Here is a 6,607-nt window from a genome sequence, read left to right as displayed (position 1 = left end):
CCAGTGGGCTGGTTCAGTAAGGAAGTTGATATTTCAGGCTTGTGACTGCTGAAAGCAGTTGGTGTCTGGAGGTGTCCGGAGCTGAGAGCGACTACTTTTCTCGCCTGGCTGCAGAAAAGGTAGCTGGAAAGTGGGGATTGCACTTGCAGAGATGGCAATCAGGGGTGTTTTCCAAGAAATGGGCTGGCAGAGAGGCAGGTCTTGTGCTCAACTGGCTGTGTGTTTGTTTTGGTGGTGGGGAGATGTTGTAATGAATCAGCCGAGACTCCATATCCTTCATGCAGATAAAGCCAATTCTTTATTCACATCGCTTCTTTTGTCCAGTTTTCAGGGACCTCATGCACCACACCCGTTGGCGGGTAGTTTTCTTACTGCCTCATTTATTGGTCAGAAGGTCATTTGTGTGGATGTGCTAAGTTTCAGGTTGTTTCCATTTTTCCTTGGTGGGTTCTGATGGAACAGAGCTAATATTTATGCAGATGCACTTGTTTTTCTCCCTAAGAATAGGCTGTTGTGTGAACAAACTTCTCTTTCTCTAAACAGTTTTCAACTGGGAGCTTGCAGGCTATTGCTAGCTGCTTAGCTAAAGTAGCATGGCCTCATCCATATTCCATAAGACCTTTCTTTAATAACATTTTTTACCTGTCTGCAACAGGGAGAGTCACAGACACAGACACAGACACCAGCTGAAGCAACAGTGTCATTTACTATCATGCAGGAGTGCAAAGACAAATCAGAAAAGAAGAAGGTAAGCAATGCACCTTATCACTGGTACAAAAGGTTGCCTCTAGTGGTTAAGAAAGATACATCAGCAGACACCCTTTTTACTTTATCCTTCATCCAGATCCACTCATCAGGTGGGGAAAGCTGTCCCAGCAAAGCTCGGGAAAGTCACTGCGAGGAACTAGGAAATCCTACACTGCCTCCCCCTTTCTTGGCCACCAGGCTTCTGACTGCACTGTGAGAGTAGCCCAGCTTTGACAGTGCTGAACGAGCAATCTGACAGACCTTCTGGGGCAGGAGATCTGATTTCCTTCTCCTCTTGGTTTTCTCCCTGAGCCTGTCCAGGGCTCAAGGAGGAAGCAAGGCCAGATGTGGCCTTGTCTGGTTTCTTCATGCTGAAAGGTAAAGACGTGTTTCACCAATGAATGAATGCATAGATCCTAATGATAGTAACACTTGGTTAAGGAGCAGATCCATTGAAAGTTTGGTTGGAAGGGTCATCCAGAGGGCAGATTTAGCTCAGGGCCTGTTGTTCAGGCCTTAGTCCTTCAGTATTTTGTGGTGCAAATCAATGCCCTGGAAAGCTGGAAACAAATGAGTCCCTCTTGAGCACGTTTCAGAGCGGGAGCAGGATTAGCCCTGCAAGGCCGGGCTAGGGCCAAGAGCAGAGGGCCAGCAGGCTGCATTTGCCCAGAGGCAGCCGTCCAGACCAAGAAGGCCACTGGTGCCCAGGGCCTGAGGTGCCCGAGGCTGCCTCCCCGCTGTGCAGCTCTGCAGAGCCCGTGGAGCGCAGGGTCCCGGGCAGCCAGGGCGGCCTGGCTGCCTTGGAGCACGAGGGGTGTCCCAGAATGCTGCGGCCCTTGGCTTTTTAACTGTTGCTCAGAGTCTTGTCATTAGTCCACACTGTCTGACATGTTTTCCTTTCCTCTGGCATATTGAAGAGAGCTTTTTGAGAAAAGTGGCTGATGTAGCTTCTGCTGGTGCTGGTGCTTTTGTCTGCAGGTCAGGGCAGGTGGTTTGAACCAAGGACGGAGTCCGCAGTTAACACTGCAGTTTTGCCAAGCCAAGAAAACCATTCACAACTGGGTGACCGATGCTGAGCAGCTTTGCTAGTTTTTGGAAAGTTATCACCTTAAAAAGCCCAACAAATGTTCCTACATGAGGGTACCAGCAGTGTCCCAAAGATCCCAACTTTTTCCACCTCTTTTCTGTGTCTTTGGTGTTTCTAAGTTCCCCATTCCCCAGCAGGAATGAAAGCATGTATGATAATGTGAGTGATTTGAGAGCTCTGTGTTGTGCCCTGCCACATCAGCGTTGATGACAGGCTGGACATGGACAGGTGTGTCGAGTTCAATTCATCCCAGTTCTGTGCCAACAGCAGCCCCAAGATGCCGAGAAGAACAAGGACGGTGGGTGGGTGTGCACGCACAGCCCTGTGGCCTGACTGCTGTGTGGGCAGAAGGTTCTCAACAGCAGTACATCTTCACTCCCCCAAGTGGGAAGAATATATCAGATCTATATGAAATGAAAATATTTATGAAACTGCACTCAATGGTACATATTTATATGTATCATAGATGCAATTTATCAAATATAATGCTGCATATTCTATATTTTGATATGCCATAATCAATAGAATATATCAAATAAAGAGTTGATCTTTCCCTAAGCTATTGCCTGTGGGTCCTAGAGGCCATCTCCTAGTGTTACTACATTTGTGCCTTCTGGTACTAGTTCTTATAGCAGCAACTCCCCTGGGAGTTCCTCCAGGGAACTTCACAGCAAGGCCTTCCATCACTGTCGTGGCTGTGGGAACTTGTTGCTTGCCATTTCTCCCCCAGAATCCTTGTGGATTCTGGAGCATGTCAGCACAGGTGTCCATGGCCCTTCCTTCATCGCCGGCCTGCAGCACTCACAGCCCTGCGGCCTCCCCCTTGCTGCAGCTCGTTTGCAAAGTGCTGCCAAAGGCAGCGGAGCTGGCTCAGGATCCCTGTTGGCTCCTGGGCTCCAGGATGACCTTCAGAGGGACACTTGGAGCGCTTCCTGAAGAGCTGCCCGTGGCATGGCGAGTGGATTTGTCCTCCCTGGGTGCCTCTGGTTGGAGCTGGATGCTCCGTGGAATCCCGGAGTTTTCTCAGCAGCCTTTGCAGCGAGTTCTCAGCCAAGGTGTGGCTCTGCTGCCATCCCAAATCTGCACCTGCCTTGCCCAGCCTGAGTGCAAGTGGGGCATGTACTGGGCACGGATGGAGATTTCCATGGCCAAAATCCTCCAGTATATAAAACTGCTCATTGCTCTGGACAGCACAAATCACAAAACGCCCATCGCAGTTGACAATTGTAATTTCTTGCAGATTCCTACAGCTGCGCTGCTGATCGACAAATACACCAGAATTGATTTCACATGGAAAATGTCATTTATTACAAATTGCTACACCTGCGCTGACAATACAGAACTATGCTGATGTCAATTTGAGTCTTAAAAAAAAGGAATTTATTAGATTTTTACAACAATGCCATGTAAAAATATAGAAATATCCACTTCAGTTAAGAAAACTTAATTTATTGCCAACATCTACAACAAGTCACTAGACACAGAGATCAATTAGGTGTTTAGCAACTTAATTTATTACATATTACTGCAAGCCTAAAGCCCATCTAGGAATACAAAAATATCAGTATTTCTATCTAAACCGTCGTCTACAAAGATCTCAATCGATACAATGACACAACTATACATCTCCATACATGTTTAAATAGAAAGATACACCCAGATACACCCACCTCAAAATACAGAAGTCAATACACAGATGTAAATAGAAAACTGGATATATTTACTTCTAGGAATACCAATATACCTATTTAAAGAGCCATATAACTCCAACTGCATGAATAGAAATACCTACACAACTCTATTTATAGGGAATAAAATTAAAACACACATAGAACAGCATACTTACATATACATATACTTACATCCATACATACATATGTTATTACAAAGATGTATGCATATATACAGACATATATATGTAGCATACATTTATAAATATACAAAGATACATACAGAAATATTCCTATACAAATAGTAACTTGCATATATAAATATCCATGTAATTATTCCTCTCTATGCTACAGTCCATATATCTTTAAACAGAAATCTAAGCAGAGGGATTCCCGCCACCCCATCTTCAAAGCCTTTCACTCTGTTCTTGCTTCCTCCCCTGCAGAGCAGCACCCCTGGACAAGGACAGCAGATGGCACTGGCTCAGGGGACAGTGCCTGGGGCCACCGGCAGCTCCCAGCGCTCCAGGGACAGCCGGGGCTGGAACTGCTGCTCCGCCCGGCCCGGCCGCCAGCTCGGACCCAGCGCGGCAACAGGGGACACAGGGGGCACAGGGGGAGAAACAAGAGCTGAAACAGGCAGCTGAGCGGGGGAAAAGGTAAAAATGCAGCCTAGACCAACACAAACATCACTCTATCCATCTCTATCAATTCACAGACCGTCACGGGGCTTTGCTTTGTGATGTCAGGGCACGGTTGCCACGTGGTCGTGGTGACATCGCAAGGTTGCCTTGGTGCCCGGAAGGCCTCAGGGGTGTCAGAGCAGCTCTTGGGCTTGCTCGGTGCAGGAACTTGGTCCTGTGCTTGAGGCTTTTGTCAGTGGGCAGCTGCCGACTGACAGGAGACTCCTTTTAGCTAGCGTTAGAGCGCAGTCTGCAAACTTGCACAGCAGTTGCCACAATGATTGGGCAACTCGCCGCTGCAGTTTTCACTGTTTATGGAGTTACTTATTCCTGCTATTTCCTGACTAACCTGGCACGTAAGTAGAGGTTTTCCCTGGGTGTCACCTCACCTGGTTTTTGTGTCTTCCTGCTCTTTCTTAGTGACTGAGTTGATTTGGAAACAGAAAGGCCATTGGGATGCCGCTTGGGTAAAGGTGCTGTCAGCACGTTCAGCTCAAAAGGGGGTGTGTGTAGCCACGGCCGTGCGGCCAGCATTTGCAAGGGAGCCTGCAGGGGTTGCGTTCCCTCCGTGGGAGAGTCTGTGGCAGCAGAGTTTGCCAATTCCTCCATTGCTGGGTCAAGCAGGACAACTTTGAAAATGTAGACTGGGAGGCCTTCTTGGAAGGTCTTCTAAAAATGCTGCGGTTGTCTCCAGTTTTCTCAAAGCATCTGCTTCATTTTCCCTTGTCCACTGCAGGTCACCTGAGCCAGGTATTCAGAGGTGCTGATCCCGAGGTGAGTAAGGAAAGAACATTTGATGTTCCTGGTGTTTAAAATTGTGCAGCAAGCTGTGAGCTTGGCCTGTGGCAGTAGAGTGTAGAGGGCCAGCTGAGTAGGCTGCAAGAAAATCCATTTCCATGTCTGCAGCAGCAAGAGCAAAGGCATCACTGCCTATTTCCTAATTTTCCATTTCAGAGCTTTAAAAGAACTAAAAAGATCAGTTTTGCAGAGAGAATGTGCTTCCTGATAGTAGTCGGGGGAATATGTAATTTGGAGCCATTTGCAGTGTCCAGTTGAATCAGGTCATTAGAATTTAGTCAGAGTGACTTAGAATCCCCTTGCTCTCAAAGTTGATGATTTGTGCTTAGTAGAGCTGGTTCTAGAGCTGAAGAGAAAGAAGGTTCTAAATGAGCCTGTGTCTCACGCTCCTGTCTGTCCACAGATCCCAGAACCAAGAGCAGACTCTCCTCTGGCTTCCTCTGCTCCTGGACAAGAAGCCAACGCGGAGCCAAATGACCCCAAGGCTTCAGCTGTGGTCACACCACAGCTGGAACTTTCCCAGACAGTAAGTGCCACTTCTGGAGGGTGCTGTCTTTAGTGCGAGGCAGAGCTGCAAGTTTCTGAGCAGCCAGCTCTTGCTGTTGGTGGCTGAGGATGCCGAGTGCTGCAGTCCTGCCAGACCTAGCCATTCCCCTCAGCCAGTGACAGCTGGAAAATGGGCTTTGAGCTGCCATGTTTAGGCCCCAGCTTGCTGGGATTCTGATAGGGGCCAGCCTGGAGCAGGAAGGTTCCCTGTGTGCAGAGGAGGGAGCATGCCAAAGGCACTGTGCTCAGCCTTGGTGGATACGTGGGGGACGCTGTGGTCTGGGGACACCTGTCCCTCTCCACAGACGTGCCAAGTACCCACAGGCACCAAAAGTCTTGATCTGAGAACACAAGCTCTTTGGGGTGGTTCGTGCCCATGAGCTTCTTGGCTGTGCTTACCCGGGAGCATTTCAGAGACATGCTGGGGATGTGGAGTTGCTGTTTGAAGACAGGGATCTTGGTGCCTTTGTTGCCAGGTTGTTCTTTTGCCTCTTCAGGCGGAGCAGTCAGTAGCAGAGCTGACAGGCACTCGGAGTCCACCTGTCTTTTGGCTTTTAATAAGCTGCTAAGAGATGATGTGTTGTCCGTGAATCTTTGGAGGGCATCTCTTCTCTTGTGTGGCAAAAGACACGTTCCCTGTCAGCTTCCAAAGAGGCTGTTGGAGCTTCAGCCCCAGATGGAGGCTGATTGTACTGCTAGTGTCACAGTGGGACAGAGTGAAGGGCAGGGAGAGGGGAATTCAATGGAGCTCTTGGGACTGAGGAGGCCAGGAGTCCCCCAGGCACTGAAAGCACAGAGCCTTGTCATCTGCAGAGATCAGCACTGGGACAGGAGGGTTACAATGGAAGCAGAGGTGGGCAGGGAAGCAGAAAGAAGTGGCTGAATGAATATGATTAGTACACTGAAAAAGGAAAAAGCTGAGCCTGATGGCATCTCCCAGTCACTTGCTCTGCATTTGTGTGTACAGAACGTGGAGGCAGAGGCACAAGCAGAGCCACCCAAACCTCCGAGTGACACGATGGCAGCGAGGAGGAAGAGCAGGGAAGACATCAGGAGAACTGAGGATCAATGGAAAC

General features: G+C 48.7%; 1 long non-coding RNA gene across 1 annotated transcript; it reads left to right on the top strand.

Moving 5' to 3' along the window:
• The first annotated feature begins 1,059 nt into the window (after positions 1-1,059).
• On the top strand, positions 1,060-5,404 carry LOC136304233 (uncharacterized). The gene is made up of 3 exons (XR_010724441.1): positions 1,060-1,125; positions 4,924-4,961; positions 5,389-5,404. It is a non-coding gene; the product is annotated as an uncharacterized lncRNA (long non-coding RNA).
• Positions 5,405-6,607: the final 1,203 nt, after the last annotated feature.

This window comes from Chamaea fasciata, unplaced genomic scaffold (assembly GCF_029207755.1).
Source record: "Chamaea fasciata isolate MVZ Bird 193981 ecotype frontalis unplaced genomic scaffold, bChaFas1.0.hap1 SCAF_59, whole genome shotgun sequence".
Classification (NCBI taxonomy): Eukaryota; Metazoa; Chordata; class Aves; order Passeriformes; family Sylviidae; genus Chamaea; species Chamaea fasciata.
Note: the sequence above shows the minus strand (reverse complement) of the source record. Positions and strands in the feature narration are given on the sequence as shown.